Genomic DNA, 20666 nt, shown 5'->3' on the forward strand with positions numbered 1-20666 from the left:
TAAGAAAAAAGTGTCATGTTCTTATCTTCTGAACTCTGCTATCATCTTAATGTTCCATTTAAGTATCCAGGAGAAAGAAAGGATATTCCTGTCACTTATTTAACATTTATCTGCATAACACTTTAATTTTGACCTAAATTGAATACTTTAATGATTAGACAAGTAAGACTCACAGAAATAAAAAGCATATAGGATCTCTTTTTCAACTTTAATGATCCTTTTTCCAGATATTGTAGCTATGATGGCTACCTAAGAAGAACAGCTTCTTCCTGGTGTTGGTATTGTAAGTGTTCTACAATATCAAGTAGCAACACGAAGCAGCATTTTTATTTTCATGAAAGACCATAGGGATTACATCCCAATATTGTATAGTTATTCTCAGGAGGAATATGTTCAAAAACAACATATAACCATGTTTCTTATGCAACTTGGCTTTTGTTTTCTTAATGTATTTCCAAACATAAAATATTGTTATTAATTATTTCATTAAAGATACATACTATAATCTAAAAGTTTCTAATTGATGCCCAAGATTGCCTGGAGACTCTAAGGACTATGCTATAGCAGTCTTTATGAAGCTCTATTACAAAGTTACCACTCAGATCTCTGTAATACAATCAAGTTTAGTTTAGAGCACAAATGGAGTTCAAACAACCCACATAGATATTCCCATCCCTTCACTATAAATCTTTCAGTTGATGGAGCATAAAAGGTGTGTAAGACAATAACTTTTGAATTTCCCATTGAACTGGTCAAAAAATTTAATGAAATGTTTCTTTTAAGAAATGAACAGCTGAGAATCAGGCTTCGTGGCTCAATAGATAAGAACAACTGCTGTAACTACTTTATGACTTGAGTTGAATTCTTCAACTAATATGGTAAAAGAAAGGAAGTAACCACACATGTTTGTATGTACACAGAACAGACATTAACACAAGGACACACACAAATAAATAAATAAATAATATATTACATTATTTTTACTTCAAAGCTTATGTTTGGTTAAAGCACATCTTATCACTAACAGCATTTTCAGTTCCTATCATAAGAACTAAAAGCAAAAGAAAGATGTAAAATCATCTTTTATTCTTCTGAAATAATTATTGTCTATAGGCCTACTGCTTCAATCTGTTAACCTAAGCCTAGTCCTGGAAGCTTCTTCAGTTTCTGAGACTTACTGCTAAGTGAACTCTCCTCTCTCTAGTTCTTTCTACTTCTGACTGGCTGGTTCAACTCAGCGGTTCTTGCTCAAACTCCTCTTCATACTAACTGATTTCATCTGGCTTCCCTTAGCTCCTCCTTGATTGTTATGCTTGGCCTCATACTAATAATCTGTTCCAATTTTCTGGCTCCTTCTCATTCTCTGGTTGGTTCTGTATCCAACTGTGTCTAGCTTGTTCTTTCTTCAGCCTGTCTCTGTAAAACTTCCTCCTTTCTTATCTGCACTGTCCCTGAAATAGCTTCTCTTTCCTCTCTCTTCTCATGAGAGTTGTACATATCCTATTCTGTCAAATCTTTCTTTGAATCATCACTTTGTCTGCCACTCAGTTAGATATCACTTTCAAACAGGAGTGCTTCCTTCTGCAAACTAACTTTACCTTCATTGTTTGGAATTAAAGGTGTGTACTAAGGGTGTGTTTATTTTCCAGCCAGAGAGATTAAGGGTATGGTAAAGCTTGCCACACAACTAGAAACAGTTTTTTCAGTAAATAACACAATCTCAGGGGACACATTTTGGTCAAATATTCTGCAAGAGAAAGGAGTGTTGAAAATACCATTTTTTAAGTAGATTGTTCCCGTAAAACTAAAAATGTGATGGAATGGTTTCCACGTATTCTCTGGCATTCTCACTCCCCTTCTAGTACCAGCTCCAGAGGGCCATTGAAACTATGGCTAATTCATCTCAGATTAGTTTCTTTCCAGGCCGCTCTCTGTTAGCCATGAACAATTTGGTTCCAGCCACCTGGTAAAATCAAGATTCGGAAAACTGTAACCTAACAATCAAGTTTACAAGCTAAATTCTCAATCCACAATACATTCAAACAATAAACTTACAACCATGTGATAGGGATAAAATATCGCCCACCTAGACAGGATATAATTTCCCCATCTAGACAACAGAAAATCCTGTACACATCCACCCCTTAAGAATAGTCGTAACAACCTGTAAATGTTCAGAGAGGAATATTAACATCTGCCACCATGTTCTCTTGGCTTTTCCCTTCTCCTCACTCTGGCTTCCTCTACCTCTCCAAAACATTTCCATACATGATTCTTTCTCATCCACTGACAGGCCTGGTTCTATCCTGTACCTGCCTTTACCTGCATAATGACATCAACCTACAGAACTATTTTTACTTCTTCAACAGCTACCAGCTTCAATTAAATATTGGAGTTCTTAAAAGAGAGGTCTCAAGAGAGAGAATGAATCAAGAAGGGAGGATGTATGTCTGGTTAGTGTTTGAGTTCGGGAATCCCTATACAAACCATAAGAACTTCAATTTCAGTTAAGCAAGACTAGTTTATTGAATGTACACCCCAAAGCTGAACATTCAGGACCATAAAAAAGACTTAAAAGCCTAATTGTGTTTCCTGTATGTCCTGAAAGCAGGATTTTTATAGGAAAAAACAGGTTCAAAAGATTAAACGGCAAGCAAGGGAGTAGCACAACATCTTGGCTTATTAGAGTATTATCAGCTAATGTTTAAACTGATTGGTCCAAAGTGAGATAAGAGGGTAGGTGTACAAATCATATCAGGAGAGTTCCAGTACACTGAGAAAATAGCATATAAGAAATTCAACCATAATTTTTGTCTTAATAGCATTCTTTAGTGTCAGTTCTGAGAAAGTGAACTTAATTTCACCTTATGAACAAAATAGAAATCGAATACAAAATACCTAATATTAGGTTAAAAGGAGTAGACTTCAATCTCCCTCCTCCCTTTTGTGTTGTTCTGGTAAGTCAAATCATTGATTCTTAATCTTTCTCTGAGGCCAGGGGTACCAGTTAAACAAACTTTTATACCAACCTGTGTTCCCATGTCGGGAGACACTGCCATGCCAATGCCTGCTAAGAGGACCACTAGTATTAGAGCTGCCCTTTTCATTCTGGATCAATATAGAAGTCCCAGGTATTCCCATCCCCCCCAGAATAATATTATACCTGAAGCAACAGATGTACAAGTAATTTAAAGTCAGAAGTTTCAATGAGGATAAAGGGACTGACATGGAGTTAGTCCCAAGGCACAAGCAAAGCAAGTGCCTTTTGGAAGTGCTAAATAATAAGGGGAAATTCCCGCAGTTAACATCTATAGATGAATTGTGACATTGTAGTGTTGAAGGTACTGTGAGTCTGATATTTTATATGACCCTACTTATAAGCAGAGGCCTCGTCCTTCCATCACTTCCACAGTCAAGATGGGCTCATGCTCCCAAGAGTGTAGTTGATCTACTTGTATACCCATTTCCTCCATACTTAGGTTTGGGATAGTATAAGTTAAAATAAAGAACTCTTGAGATAGAGGGAGAGGGAGAGATGTCCAGGGTTGGGTAGAGGCCTGCCAGCAATGTAGTGGCAGAAGCAGACTACTGTGGGTGGTTAGCTCTTTCTTTGAAGACTTTGGCACTTTGTTGGGTTCCAAGATATTTAAGACCCTGTTATTAGTGGCCTAGAATCTCTGGATGGTGAAAATCATTCCAGAGCCCTTACTAGGCATACGAATGCAGAGTCTCTCGTGTATTCTATACATTACTTATATCATTCTTATTATCTTAATTTAATGGGGTTGATTTTTCCCAGTTTTTCAAAGTAGCTCTCAACCCTCTGTAACTGAATGATTATCATTATCAGCTACCCAGGGAGCTGATGTTTCATAGCCCCCATATAGCACAATGGTACATATCTTGTCCCCAAAATCCGTGTCTCCATTTGAGGGACAAACAAATATTCTGAATCCCATATCCAAAAGACCTAGAAAATAAGGGAATGTATACATTTGCAGCCTTTGAATGCCTATTCCATTTTGGCCCCAATAATTTACAAGGTTAGGGTGGAAGAACCATAGGCAATGATATTATATTAATAATTAGGCTCCCAGCTATAATTCTAATCAAAGTTCATATGTGTTGTACTGGAGTGTATGCCTCAGCAGCTTGAGGCAACACAAAATAGAAAACTAGTCTCTAGAGTCTTTTACCAGTCTGAATTTTAATGAGTCCTGTGGGTGTTAATCTGATGACTCATTGCAGGCTGGGTCCCAATGTTTCCAGAGGCAAACTACAGATGAGAGTGATGAATACAGATTGGCATGGCCATCTGGGTGGCCATGATCACAAGACAGGGTCCTTTTCAGTGTGAGCCCTTCTGGGGTGGAAGATCCTTTTTGACTTAGTATTTCAGCCTGTAAATTGGGATAATGAACATCAGATGTGTTTTGTTTTGTTTTGTTTTGTTTTTCTGTAAATGATTCTTGCTGACATCAGAAAGTTCGAACAGGGTCCCAGGAAGGCTGAAATGCTAGGAAAAGGCCAGGCAAAGTGTAGATGCCCCACACCCCACACGAACACAGTACCTCAAATCAGGCGAAAGCCTGTGGGATTAAAGAAACACACACACACACACACAAACACACACACACACACACACACACACACAGAGAGAGAGAGAGAGAGAGAGAGAGAGAGAGAGAGAGAGGTTATTCATGTAAAGCCAGAGGAGGAAGGGGCTCCTGTAGCTTTATCCACCAAATATATACCCCAAGTTCACCAGGTAGAAGATATCTGGGAAGCAGAGTGGGAAACCCTGGCTCCAGACTTCAGTAACAAAAGACCGACTACATGCCCTGAATTAACTAGGGAGAAATCCAGGAAGACCAACCTAAATCTCAAAGACAAAGGCTGAGAAGACAAAAGGCAGGAATGAATTGACCACTGACCAGGTGTGTCAGTACCAGGCCAGACTGCTCCTTTGTTAGGAACAAAAGACTTCCACATGCATCAGCATGTCTCAACAGGGGTCAAACATTGCAAGAGACCCAAAAGGGTCTGACAAGTGAGGTGAAACATTGCAGGGGACCCAGGAGGCTCTGACAAGTCCCCCTATTTTATTTTTTTATTAAGCAAGTCCCCCTATAATAATTTCAAGCAGCAGCCTGTCTTAGGTCACTTTAAGATATCAAGCCTCTTTCCTGTCATTGGAATATTTTGCCAGCCTCAGAATTTCCAGCCTTAGGCGAGGCCTGGTCCCAAAGAGTTGCCCATTGTCAGCTAACTGCTTCTTGTGAAGGCTGAGCCCAATTTGGGCAGAAGGTTTGTCTCCTACCACCTGCTTAGTTGCTGCCCAGGACTGGAAGTGCTGTTTGTGCATGTGATAAGAAGCACAAGGGCCCTAGGGCCAAACTGGGAGGGCCATAACACCAAGGGCTGTCATCAAGCAGCTCCTGCAATAAAATTTAAAATTCCCAATTGTCAACAACTACTCCAGAAGGTTTACCCACTGTTCTTGCCTAACAATAGATTGGGGGAGGGTAACTCCAGACACTGCAGACAAAAGGGCTGCAGCGGCAATAGCTGCTACAATAGCAGTGAAAATGCCACAGTCTTGAAAGACACCCGGAGCGGGGAGACCCTCACTCAAGTCTCAGGATGACGTGACCCCCCAAGAACTCACACAAGACCATCATTGTTGTAATCACATGAGGTTTATCGATAGGAACCAGTGCACTGGTTCTCATATCCCACACAGGGGCAGTGGAGTTCGACGCCAAGAGGCTGGGAAAAGAGGTATTTAAAGGAAGAAACCCCAACCCAAGGGGTCAGGGATGGTGTCATTGGAAAATGTGAAGAATACCAGTGAAAAATCACAAGGAGAAACTCTGTTTCCTAGGAGAAGCTGCTTCCTGCGTCTCAAGATTGTTTAACTTTATGGTCTGCTAGTTCCTAGGAGAAGCTGCTTGCTTCTCAAGATTGTTCTCTAAGATTTATGGTCAGCTAGTTTCTAGGAGAAAGCTGTTGAGCCGGCCAATGTAATTACCTATTCTATAGCCCTAGGAGAGGCTTCCTGGAACATACAATTCTGGGGCCTAACCTGTTTTTTTCTTCTGCTCTAAACATTGTGTCTAGGGGGGCAACTTTAAAACTTTTACTTTTCAGTCTTTCCCAGGACAGTTTAGGATCAGCCATTCTTCTCTCAACAACTGTCAGGCAATGGAACCAAGTCTGAGATCTGAACAACCAGGGCAGGGTTCCCAGGTCCACAGCAGCTTCATGCAGACGGCATTCCTGTGAGGCTACAGATTGCAAAATGACAACGCCAGGCAAGGCAGCAAGAGCTGCCAGGGGAATGAGGGGGGCAGGGGTAACAGCGGGAGTCCAGTCTTCTCTGGCAAGCAGCGGTGCACAGAGGGTTGGGGCGCAGGCTGAGGTGTGACGGGACACGCAGTGGCGGTAAAAGTGACTGCAGCAACGCCAAGATCGCTGTGATGACAAAAGATGACGGGGAGTCCTCCATCTTCCTCCAAGGGCACAGGAATGACTCCAGGGACACTAACCAAGAGAGCTTGAAAGAGCGTACCCCAAAACGGGGAACTGTGTCTCTCGCTCCGATCGCGGGGTGGGGTGCCCCCAGGAATCACGAGTCGCCATTCTTGATGTAAAAGCACGAGGTAGCTTTATTAACGAGATCCCGGGTCTTAGCGGGATCCCGGGTCGACACGTATCTCACACAGGAGACAGAGGAGTCGACCCCGAAACTCAAAAGTCAGGGGTTTATATAGGGAAAGCTAGGGGGTTTGGCGCGGTTACACACGATTGGCTAATTTCTGGCGCGGCTATAAGTGATTGGCTCATTTAAACATGGCAGTGAGATTACAGCACAGCAGGAGAGTACGTATTGACTAGAGCGTACAGGATTTTAGGAGATAGGGGCATATCAGGGTTTGAAGGACATCTGGTTAAGGTGTGACTCTGAGTAAGCTGGGGGAGGTACCCTTCTGCCAGATGGTTTGAGTCAGTCCTGATAATTCGGGATGGTTCCGACATTCCTTTTATCTTTATGATCTGTTAGTCCTAGTGGCAGGGCAGGGCTGCCTGGACTTGCTTTTCACAGTGTTTAGTCCTGAGTCTGAATTTTCTTTTAACTTCATATTTTTAAACCTTAAATCTGTATAATTTTCCTTTCAAGCTGAATCTGCATGCAACCAGGATCAGCAAGTCTCACCAACCACCTCTGGCAGCTGGCATACTCCTGCAGCATCCTGTAGGAAAAACACAAACATGCCCTCTTCCCCATAAAAAATACCTAAACAGGATCATGTCAATATGTGGATCTTTCTATTTCACCTAGGCAGAAGTATGCCTGGTTGTAGAGTGCCATAAACACTCAGAGTGTTCCTTGGCATCCAAATTTTAAAATTGAAATAAAAGGAGCATTATTTAAATAATTGTATAGCATACAGGAATATAACTCCCCCTTTTTATTTATTAAGATATGGTTAAAATATTATTTATTAAGATAAGCCCTCGAAGATTAAATTGAGGACACTGAGGACTTGTATTTACAAATTGACTTTTATACCAAATTATTGTCTCTAGCATTATTGTTTTGGTGATATAAAGAATGAGATTGTTTGACTAATTGTTCCTATGTAAGGCCTATAATCTATCTGGTATCATTGCCCTCCCTTGCTAAGGAGTCCAGGCAATCCAGTTTGAGTTCTTAAATAGCCTATAAAGGAACAGTACTTAGTGCTCTTAACCACTAAACCTTCTCTCCAGCCCCTCACAAACTTTATTTACCTAAACATTAAGCATTAATTAGAAATGTCAAATCCTGTAAATATGGTCTAGATTTAGTCTTACTTAGAAATGCCTGAGCTGGCAGGGCGAGGCTGGGGGTTGAGAGTAAGCAAATGGAGTCTTCCTCTTTCTGTGAGGGTGTGCTATCAACTCCATTACCATTTTCAAAGAGCTAGGTATGAGTCTATGGTTTAATTTGGTTGTCTGAGCCAGAGCTCTGAAAGGACAGTGAGCTCTCAGACATTCACACTGAAATCATCACTCACTGATTTCATGTAGAAAACTTGCCTCTAATAAAGCATTAAGTAATTGTAAAATTTGAGGGTTAGTAGTATCAAAAAAAAAAAAAAAGGAAAACCTTTTAATCAATTGTAAACCATAAGCCACACATTGGCTATCAGTATATGAATTGAAACCTTGATTTTTTTTTAACATTTAAAAAACAGCGGTTACAGAGGGTACAGAGGCTACAGCACGTAATTAAATAATCTGTGCTGAACAAGGGGAAACTCTAGAAAACAAACAAGTGGTCCAATCATATATGTAGCATTTTCATTAGATGAACCACCTATAAATACAGTAAGCACATTTTCTATGGGTTGCATACACAAATTTACAGCAAATACAAAATCATGCAAAGAGTAAAATTATCAATTTTGCCTGAAAAATTTGTATATGTGATAGGCCAAATATCAGAATTTTGTAATAACCAATTTAATTGCTGTTTGGAATAAGGTGTTTTACCAGGTTTCTTTTTAAAATGCTTTCAAGACTCTAGCCTACAATTCTGTATTAACACACCTGAACCTTTATCTCCAATGAGGATAACAAACAAAGGCCTAAGTCCTCTGGTAAGGTGAGGTACTTAGCCAATTAGCATATCCTTAAAAACTTAAAATTAGTTTAAAATATTAAAAGCAATATTGAATCTTTTCTGGAGCAACAGCTAGTCCCCAAATACTAAAGCTCATTGTGAGAGTAAAAGTTTGTAGTAAAAATTTTCATGTACACTGAAAGATTCAAAGTTCTAACTTCTTACATTGAAGAAGCAACAAAATTACATAATATAAGGCTATTAGCCATTTTTTGGTAAATTATTTTTAATGATATCCCTTCATGAGCTCTCTAAAATTGTAAGCAAGCTCACTAAATGAAAACTCCTCACAATTGCCAGGACATAAACAAATTGCATAAAATCAATCCTCTAAATCTATCTTGAAATTGCAGTTGGAGTAAGCAAACAGGCTGTAATATTCTCACAAGTTCTAAAACCTCATCAATCCTTCGTAAATCCTGTAACAATCTCTACCTGTTTGATTATTTTTCTTAATTACAAACAAGTTTGAGTTAGTCAACGTGACACTGGCAATCATTAACCACAATCTTTAAGTTCTCCTTCTAACACCAGGGCACAACCACAACTTTGGAAAGCAAAACTCAACCTCCAACAAACAATCTAGTCTCTAAAATCCAGTCTCCAAAACACTGAGTCTATCCTTCATGCTACAAGGTTTGACTGCCAATTCCTCCATGTGAACGCATGATGGTGCGGTCTCCAATACCTCAATAAAGAGACATTGTCCTAAAATCTTTTAGAAGTCTGGTTTCTAGGATAAGAATTCCATAAAAATATTAACCCAATTTAGATCTGTTTCCCTAGGTTGGCTCATGCCACATGTTGTCTAGAATGACTCTATCCAAATTACCAGTTTTATGTCAACTTTCTGTTACCAATGTTACATTTTTTTAACCATATCCAGTAACTTAAAAGCCAGTAGTCCATAACCAAGGCATGTAGAGCATATTTATACATTTAAAACCAATCAGAAACAAAATTGAAGTGACTATACATATCTTTAATATTTAGACCAAATACCATTTTTACTTTTCTAGCTGTGATTTTATGAGAAGCACCTTGTCACCTGCTAAGTCTAATAAGAAGTCAGGAATTTTTCTAAGATAAACAACCATCAGCTCCCTACCATAGAAGTTGAGGAACTGCTTGGGTCTTTAAGATTAGATCGTGCAGATGCTCAAACCCAGGCAGCTTCTCCAGCTGACCTAGGCTCCTAGCTACAGGCACAGGGCTCCAAAGGCTTATTGAAACTGCCCTTTATTCATTTGTTCCTTTTTTTGAAAGGAGTTAAAACCAAATCAAGGTGTGAACGACTGGCAAATAAAGTTTTTACCATTTTTTCTTTTGAACATGAAACATAAAACATTTAAGCAACGAGAAACAAAAACCACAGACATAAAGTGACAGACATGGACAGCTTGGTGCACCAAGGACAGACAATAGACATAGAGGGAAAAAACTAGATGGTGTCCCACCAAAGGGTCCCAGATATCCTACCTATGGAACCCAGAACCAGAAATAAGCATTTCTCCAATAGGAGCCAGCAGAGAAGCAGGAAGTCTCCTGCCTTCCCTCTGTTACTTAAGAGAGCTCTAAAAAGTTTTTCTCTTTCTCCAAAGCATCTGTGGAGAGTCCAGGAGGACTGTTTTTCCCAAACCCATTCATTCTCTCTCATGTCTAGGGCAAAAACTATCGCTAGTCAGGGTCCAAAGACTAAAACATAACTCTAAAAGAACACATACTCAGAAATACTTTACCATTACCTTGTCCCTTTTTTATTACAAGTTTTACTCATGCTAGCCCAAATCACTGAGGCCTTTTTTAGCCCATCTTACCCCAATACATCCCTGCTTCTCCACCACCGACTACCCAGGATGTCCCATCGGGAGACCTTGTTGTTCCCAATCTCAGTGGGACCTCCATTTGTCAATGCCCCACACCCACACCAACATGTACCGAGAATCAGGCGAAAGTCTGTGAGATTAAAGAAACACACACACACACACACACACACACACACACACACAGAGGTTATTCGTATCAATCCAGAGGAGGAAGGGGCTCCTGTAGCTTTATTCACCAAATATATACCCCAAGTTCACCAGGTATAAGATATCTGGTGGGAAGCACAGTGGGAAACCCTGGCTCAAGACTTCAGTAACAAGAGACTGACTATGTGCCCTGAATTAACTAGGGAGAAATCCAGGAAGACCAGCCTAAATGTCAAAGACAAAGGCCAAGAAGACAAAAAGGCAGGAACCAATTGACCACTGCCCAGGTACCAGACCAGACTGCTCCTTTGTTAGGAACAAAAGGCTTCCACATGCTTCAGCATGTCTCAGCAGGGGTTAAACCCTGCAAGAGACCCAGAAGGGTCTGACAAGGGGGGGGGTGAAACATTGCAGGGGACCCAGGAGGCTCTGGCAGCAAAGGAGCATTTATCAAAAGCATCTGCTTATCTGATCCAACTGAAAGAAAGGGCACAATCCCAGTGTTTAGTCTGGTTAACGTCAGCTTTCAGCTAATCCAGAGCTCAGCAGTTTGCAGTCCACAGATAATCCCTGGATGGAATCTGTCAGCCATGTGAAAACCTGCTGAGACAAATATAGACTAGGGACAGAAGTTAACTTGTCTAGTAATGTGGAAAGGCAAGGAATCCCAAAACAAAAGAGAAAAAAAAACACTTTCAAGAATGAGTGGGTGTACTTAACTGCAGTACATTTGATTTGTGTCAGATGGATACAAATCTTACAACTTTTTGATTCCCTGAAACTTATACAACCTTTAGTTTACAAAAGGATGTACACTAGTTTTACCATTGCATGAAATTCATATTTCAGAAAAAGTAGTAATAAGTGTCTGTAAGACAAGAGGAGTAGATCCATGCCATTGAGACCTAGTAAAAACTATGTTTAAGTTAAAAGGTATTGAACATTCTTTCTCAGTCCAGAGGGCTAGATCTATAGATTGAACAGAGGTTTTTAGCATGATGAGAAGCACCTTTAAGTCTATATTCAAAACAAAACCGAAGGGAATTTAGAATTTTAAGCTTGTAAGTACTCAGTACTCCATCAGCTTATCAAAAGCTCCATTGGTCAATGTTACAATTTTGATCTTTGAAATCCTAGTATAACATTAGTATGGGGAAATATTAAACATTTCCCCTCTTTTCTGTATATCTCAGATAATTTCTTATATTTCCATAACTTTTATTTATTTACTTAAAAATAGCTTCTCAGACCTTCTAATCTTATACATCTTTTTAGATTCTCCAATATTTACAGCTTACATTTACCTCAACCTCAAACATCTTTTATCTGAAGCATTTTTTATTTTTAAATAATTTTCTAAAGTTTATTTATATCTTCTAACACTTGTCATTTGCATTTATCAATTTCAAACATTTTTCCTAGGCCCCAAAACATTTTTTATATCCTCAGACCTTAAATAAAATTTTAAATTTATTTAATTATTTATGATGAGACACAGGTAAGACAAACCTGTTTGCCCTATTTTTAGTAAGAGACCTAATAGTTTTAACTAACTAAAGAATTGGCAAATGAACTAAGACAGTGGTGGATTATCTTGAGGTAAGGATATAGCCATCTGTTGTTTAGCTGTTAAGCTACAGTTAGCTTCTTTGTCAATATGATCAAATATCTGAGAGAATAAATTGTAATCTTAAAGACCTATACATCAATTTGAAGGACATACTAGTCCATATTCCATTACCTAGAGAGTTGTCCAATGTGTCTCTATGGCACTGAGGGCATAGGCAGTTTTGGTCATCAGGCCCAGAAGATAAAGAGGCCTTTTTTGTGGAGGAGGAACATGGGAGAGGCTGACATCACCTCATTTTAAGCAGCCTGTGGCAATTCACTGTCCAGTGTTCTCTGTTTGTCCATAGGACAGGCTGGGCACTAGCATCAGGCAAGGCATTAGAGCAGTTATGCACAGTGGTTATCATCCCTAAATCCTGGTGGTGTGCTTTGTCATAGAGCTCATCTCTTTTTGGAAACCTTATGGGAGTTTGAAGGCTAGTACCTAACTATTGCAGTAAAAATTTTAAAGGAATGTTTTCTATCAGTTCCCACAAGCTGGATCTGCTCACTTCAGCTGCTACTCTGCCATGCAGTCCACAAGCCACCCACTCCTGGATGTCTCCCTTTTAGCTGCCCTCTCCACACAATCCCCTAGGCAGTAGTTACCATGCCTGGCACACACACATATATCTCATTCTGTGGGCCTTGAGCATTCTTACTCAGCGAGGACAACAGAACCAGAGCCTCACACTCTAACTGCTTCTCAGCCATTTCTTTGACACATTGTCCTCTTTAGCCCAGTGAAATCAAAGTTCCAGAAACTTGTAATTTAGCAATTAAATTTACATGTTAAATTCTCAATCCACAATTCATCCACACAATAAATTCGATGCCAATTGATAAAGATATAAACTGCCACCTAGACAACATCAAATAGATCTAGTTCACCTAAATCTGAACCATTCTCTTCCATAGACTCCATCTTGATCTCCTGTTTTTCCTCCTCCTTCCTCCTTCCTAGATTTTCCACGACTATGCTTTGCTTTATTCTGTAACCACCTTGCTGCATAATAACATCATCCTACACCTACTTAGCATATTTGCATCAAACAATCTTTTTTTTAGTTATCTACTCTAAATTGTACCTTGCAAACATAAAACAAGAGACTAAGTAAAGCTTAATCTTTAAATTAATTGCATCCATTCTTAGCATGACTTCTTATATATACTGATGAACCTATTAAAGGATTTGATCATTTACAAGATTAGAAACTAACAATACCTGTTTGATATGAGCCTTTAAAAATAGTTTTGAATGTCAGTCACCAAGAGTTCCTACACACCTGAGAGCAGAGGTAAGACTAACTTTTCAGCTCCAAGTGACCTGCCTGGTGGCCTCAGGTCACACAAAGACAGAAGTCCTCTGGGACAGGACAATTCTGGTTTCTGGCTGTGCCCAGAGCTGAACCAGTCCTACAGCTCCTTACACCCAAATCCCATTGGGTAAAGAGCTGGACCCTCAGAGGTGTGGACAATCCTGATGAAAGGATTAGTACTTTTCCACCAGCCTCAGACAGCCCTTCCCATCCCGGAGGTAGTACGCCAATCTTGTCTGGCACAGTTCCCAGAATGCTTCCAGGACACAAGGGAGTCCTTTCCTCCCAGCAGAGCTGTCTCAACCTTATCTGAAGGAATGCACTTCAAGAACCCCTGATGGTTCCCTAGTCTGCAGCAACCTAAAGGTCATTTGAGCTCACCAATACCACCATTTGCCCAATCATAATCACTGTAACCCACCCTTTACACAATGTATAAAACTGTACTAACAAATTATTCAGAGTTGCCTCACCTCGGGAGGTAGGCAGACCACAGTTTCCTAGAATAATTATCCCCTTGCTATTGCATCCATCTCTAGTCTCACATCTTATTCACAGGGGTCTCCTTGTAATTAAGACTGAAGTTGAGTCTTATACTGAGACCTCACTTCTGCTCACATTCGTGACCCAAGAGGAACCTGCTTAGTGCCCTATGTGCCCTCTCCACATAGGGACCTAGGAGCACCTACACATCTGACAGCAGAGGTTAAGACCAACTTATCTGCTCCAGGCAAACTTCCTGGTGGTTTCAAAACACACAAATGCAGAAGTCCTGTGGTACAGGACAGTTCCAGTTTCTGGTTGTGCCTGGAACGGAACTGAATCAATCCCACAGCTTTCTGCACCCAAATGCCATGGGGGAGAGAGATGAACTCCCAGAAGTGCTGACAATCTTGAAACTCATGGGAGACCCCCACTCCTGCCCACTTCTGCTAACATTCCTGCCCAAAGAGGAGCCTGCATATTAGCCTCTGGGTACAGGAATATAGTAGCAAGCAGTGACAGGAACCTGCTGGTATCTGTCTCCATCTGGAACTGAGCTGAACCGGTCCCACAACTTCCTGAACCCAAATCCTGTAGGGCATTGAGCTGGACCCTCAGAAGTGTGGGCAATTCTGAGAACTCAGAGGAGACAACTACATTCTGTCCATACTCCTGACCCAAGAGGAAACTGCCTAGTGCCATCTGTGCCTCTAGGCACAGGAACCTAGGATCAGTGAGAAGCAGGACCCTTCCAGTTTCTGCTTTCCCCTGGAGCTGAAAGCCAGTTGTCAGGAGCACTACACACCTGAGAGCAGAGGTAAGACTAACTCTTCTTCAAACTGTCACGCAAACCCAGAAGCAGCTCTCTGTTCCCAGATCTGGCTGTAAGAGAGCAGGTCTACAGGAGTGCTGACACACAGGCCTAGAGGAGGGTCAAGCCACTGCAGAGACAGCAAGACAAGCTAACATCAGAGACAACCTAATGGCAAGAGGCAAACAGGAACTTAAGCAACAGAAACCAAGACTACTTGGTATCAGCAGAGCCCAGTTCTCCAAAAAAAGCAAAAACTGGATATCCAAACACACCAGAAAAGCAAGATTTAGATTTAAAATCACATATAATGATGATTATGGAGGCTTTAACAAGGACAAAAATAACACCGGTAAAGAAATAAAGGACAGCACAAGTAAAAAAGTAGAAACCCTTAAAGAGGAAACATAAAAGTCCCTTAAAGAATTATAGGAAAACACAAACAAACAGGAGAAGAAATTAAACAAAACCAACCAGGATTTAAACATGGAAATTGAAACAATAAAGAAAACACAAAGGAGACAACACTGTAAATAGAAAACCTAGGGAAGAGAACAGGAGTCATAGATGCAAGCATCACCAACAGAATACAAGAGATAGAAGAGAGAATCTCAGGGGCAGAAGATATCATAGAAAACATCTGTACAATCATCAGAGATAATGTAAAACACAAAAAGCTCCTAACATAAAACATCCAGGAAATTCAGGACACAATGAGAAGATCAAACCTAAGGTATAGAAGAGACTGAAGACTCCCAACTTAAAAGGCCAGTAAATATCTTCAACACAATTATAGAAGAAACCTTCCCTAACCTAAAGAAAGAGATGCTCATAAACACACGAGAAGCCTACAGAACTCTAAATAGATTGTACCAGAAAAGAAATTTATCCTGTTACATAGTAGTCAAAACAGCAAATGCACAAAACAAAGAAAGAATATTAAAAGCAGTAATGGAAAAAGGTCAAGTAACATATAAAGGCAGACCTATCAGAATTAAACCATACTACCCAGCAGAGACTATGAAACCTAGAAGATCCTGGGCAGATTTCATACAGACCCTTAGAGAACACAAATGTCAGCCCAGGATACTATAGTCAGTAAATCTCTCAATTAACATAGATGGAGAAACCAAGATATTCCATGACGAAACCAAATTTGCATAGTATCTTTTTACAAATCCAGCCCTACAAAGGGTAATAGATGGAAAACACCAACACAAGGAAGGAAACTATACCCTACAGAGAGCAAGAAAGTAATCTCCTTGCAACAAAACAAAAAGAAGAGAGACACACAAACATAATTCCACATCTAACAGCAAAGGTAACAAGAAGCAACGATCACTATTATTTAATATCCCTTAACATCCATTCATACAATTCCCCAACAAAAAGACGTAGATTAACAGGATGAATACAAAAAGAGGATCCAGAATTTTGCTGCATGCAGGAAACATACGTCAGAGACAAAAACAGACACTTCCTCAGAGCAAAAGACTGGAAAACAAGTTTCCAAACAAATGGTCCAAAGAAACAAGCTGAAGTGTCCATTGTAATATTGAATAAAATCTACTTTCAAACAAAAGTTATCAAAAAAAGGAAAGGAAGGACACTTCATATTCATCAAAGAAAAAATCCACCAAGATGAAGTCTCAATCCAAAATATCTATGCTCAAATGCAAGGGGACCTACATTCATAAAAGAAACCTTACTAAAGCTCAAATCACACATTGCACCTCACGCAATAATAGCAGGATATTTCAACACCTCACTCTCATCAATGGAAAGATCGTGGAAACAGAAATTAAATAGAGACATAGAGAAACTAACAGAAGTTTGAACCAAATGGACTTAACAGACAATTATAATACATTTCATGATAAAACAAAACAAAATATACCTTCTTCCTAGCACCTCACCATACTTTCCTCAAAATTGACCATATAATTGGTAACAAAACAGGCCTCAACTCAAGAAGATTAAAAGTATATCATGCATCCAATCAGATCACCACAGACTAAGACTGGTCTTCAATAACAACAGAAACGAAAGAAAGCACACATATACCTTGAAGTTGAACAAAGTTCTTCTCAATGATAACTTGGTCAAGGAAGAAATAAAGAAATTAACGACTTTCTAGAATTTAAGGAAAATGAAGGCACAGCATACCAAAATTCATGGAACACAATGAAAGCCGTGATAAGAGGAAAACTCATAGCTCTGAGTGCCTCCAAAAAGAAAGAGGAATGAGCATACATTAGCAGCTTGACAGCACACATAAAAGCTGTAGAACAAAAAGAAGCAAATAACCTCAGGAGGAGTATAAGGCAGGACATAATCCAATTCAAGTAGAAATCAACCAAGTAGAAACAAAAAGGACTACAGAAAGAATCAACAAAACCAGGAGATGGTTCTTTGAAAAAATCAACAAGATAGATAAACCCTTAGTCAGACTAACCAGAGGACACAGAAAGTGTATATAAATTAAGAAAATCAGAAATGAAAAGGGAGACATAACAACACAATCTGAGGAAATTAAAAAAAAAATCAAGAGATCCTATTACAAAAGCCTATATTCAACCAAACTGGAAAATCTGGAGGAAATGGACATTTTTCCAGACAGATACCAGGTACCAAAGTTAAATTAGTATCACACAAACCATCAAAACACTCCCATACCTCCTAATGTAGTAGAAGCAGTTATTAAAAGTCTCCCAACCAAAAAGAGCCCAGGATCAGATGGGTGTAGTGCAGAATTCTATCAGACCTTAAAGATGAATCCATACCAATACTGTTCAAACTATTTCACAAAATAGAAACAGATGGATCACTACCAAATTACTTCTATGAAGCCACAATTATGCTTATATCTAAGAATCTTTTTTTTTTTTGGAGCTGGGGACCGATCCCAGGGCCTTGCGCTTGCTAGGCAAGCGCTCTACCACTGAGCTAAATCCCCAACCCCACAATTATGCTTATATCTAAACCACACAATGACCCAACAAAAAAGAAAACTTCAGACCAACTTTCCTTATGGATATTAATTCAAAAATACTCAATAAAATTCTCACAAACTGACTCCAAGAACACACCAAAATAATCACCCAACATGATGAGCTAGGCTTCATCCCAGGGATGCAGGGATGGTTCAGTGTATGGAAATCCATCAATGTAATCCACTATGTCAACAATTGAAATGTAAGTAAGAAATATCCAATTTAATAAAGATGGAGAAAAAAATTAGGTAAAACATGTTCACTTCAGACACAGCTTCTGGGAATGTTAACAACACACATGTTATACCATTATATGGTCACAAACACAAAATGTTGACCTATAGAGTCAGGTTCCTCAGGATGTGTTTCATAGAATAATGATGAGGTACCAAAAATAAGTCAACTCCAACTATTATTAAGCTATGTTATTAGATTGAATATAATCTGTCAAAATTCTTCTAAATTCTCAGACTTTGAAATGTATTGTAAAGCACCACATCCCAGATGTAGCTGTTTTATGCCCTACCTATGGTTGGTGTATGTATATTTCCACATGCAGTAGATGTGTTTTAGTGTTGATGGAAAACCCCATAAACATATGGCTTGAGAAAGTAAGAAAATTCCTTGGTTGAGGCCTGTAAATTCTGCCCCTTTCAAAATCACAAGCTCTGAAAGTTTGCTCTTTCAATCTATGAATCTAAATTGTCTAAGATTATTTTAATAATTTCTTTTCTTTTCTTAAAGATATAATCTTTTGAGAATGTAGCATAGTCTATGAATAACCAAGGAGAAAGAATTGTCAAGGATTTTTACAGATATTCTTCTCACCCAGTGGTAGGGGTTCTGTGGAATTTGCAAATCAAAAGAAAAAAATTCTCTGCTCCACTGCTGAGGGATATTCAGAAGAAATAACTTCAGTTGCTATCTCTTAAAGTAGTTCTCTCCAGAACAAGTGTTTGGTGGGGAAACAGAAGCTCAAGTAGTGTCAATAGGATATCGTTTTATTTGTTACATTGAAAACAGATTATTTTATTTTACATGTTGATACTCAATAATTAAAGTTGCTAAAGTATTTTTTTAAAAAATAATGTAAACCCATGAAATAAAGTCAGTTTTCAGGAGAAATTATCAAAAATCACTAGTAGACTGATAGACATTACAGAAAAACAACAGTTTTTTAATGACATAATCACTCTCATGTTTGTTGGCATGTGTGAAGAGATTACATGCATGTACGGAATGATGTAAAGTCTACTTAATATGACAAAATCATCATTTATATAATCAAAGATGAGATGGACAAATCAATTCGTTTGACATTTTCTTTGTAACTTGAAGTTATTTTAAAAAATTGTTATTCTTTTTTAACCTATATTCAATCCTCTTATTAATTCCTTAAAATGGTACAGCTCTTATGAAGGCCTGAAGCTCCTGACAATAACTACCAATGAGCAAAATCCTTTTTATTTTAAGCATGATGTCTATATTGATAGAATGCTTTTGATATGTCGCATCTTGTTCCTTTGTGAGAAATTGTCTAAAATATGACTCGTGAAAAGCATACCAGAGTTACTGAATTCATCCCTCTGTGATACACAAACAAAACTGATATTCTGACTTCCCTCTTCATTTTGTTTCTAATCATCTATTCAGTTAACCTTGCTGGGAAATTTTCTCACTGTCACAGTTACCAGTGTGGACCCTGCTCTTCACATACTCATGTACTTTTTTCTATGAAACCTATCACTGGTTGAAGTTTGCTTCACTCTGGTTGTGGTCTCTAAGATGCTAGTACACCTAGTATCAACAAGGAAAGTCATCTCTTTTTTGGGATGTAGCACCCAGATGTACTTTTACTTCCTCTTTGGCACCTCTGAATTTGTTCTTTTCTCTATGATGGCTTATGACCTCTTTGTGGTGATCTCTAATCCTTTTTGTTTTCCTGTCATAATGAACAGGTCTCTGTGCTTGTCCGTGGCTGTTGTTCTCGTGTCCATGTAACAGACAGCTTGGTTGGTGGTTCTTCAGTTCTGTGGGCCCAAATCTGTAGGCCATTTTTTGTGATGTTCCTCCTCTCTTAAAATTAGTGAAGATACAACTATATAGGAGCTTCAAGAACTTGCATCTACTCCTTTTATTATTATGTTTCAATTTTCTCTCATTTTGATCTCTTATGCCTGCATTAATTGGGACCATTTTGAGGATGCCATCAGCTACTGGTCACCAGAAAGCATTTTTTACTTGTTCTTCACATGTTATTGTTGTATCTGTCTTCTATAGCTCAGTTAGCTTGACTTATTTAAGGCCCACATGTAACCAGTCTCCTTAGATCAAGAAACGTGTGTCTTTGTCTTATAGTGTCATTACACCTATATTAAACTCCAACATTTATAGCCTAAGGAACAATGAAGTGAAAAGAGCAGTCAAAAAAACTGTCACTCAAAAGGTCTTAAAGAAGTTAGATACATTATTAGATCTTCTATTCAGAGTGTTTCTCAACAAAGTGGGATTATATCATTCACTCACATTTTAGGGACAGGAGTACATGATTTTTCTTGTCCCATCAAAAACTTTTTCAATACTGGAGTCATCCCAGGTCATCCCAAGAAAGAAATGGAGCTCTCAAATTGAAGTTATTGAAGAAAAGATTATAAGCATATCATTTAAAGACTATGGGCAAGCTTATGGAATTGTCATTCATGCCCTATAATGGAAATTGCACACTTTGACCTAAAGTGGTAAGTGTATTTACTAACTGCAAATCTGCAGTTGCTCCTCATGATGTGATGGATCCTACAGGAATTCTGCACT

The 20666-nt window shown here is 39.0% G+C and overlaps 1 pseudogene; it reads left to right on the forward strand.

The window, feature by feature from the left end:
* Window positions 19478-20325, forward strand: Or10a51-ps1 (olfactory receptor family 10 subfamily A member 51, pseudogene 1; annotated as a pseudogene).

This window comes from Rattus norvegicus, chromosome 7, assembly GCF_036323735.1.
Source record: "Rattus norvegicus strain BN/NHsdMcwi chromosome 7, GRCr8, whole genome shotgun sequence".
NCBI lineage: Eukaryota > Metazoa > Chordata > Mammalia > Rodentia > Muridae > Rattus > Rattus norvegicus.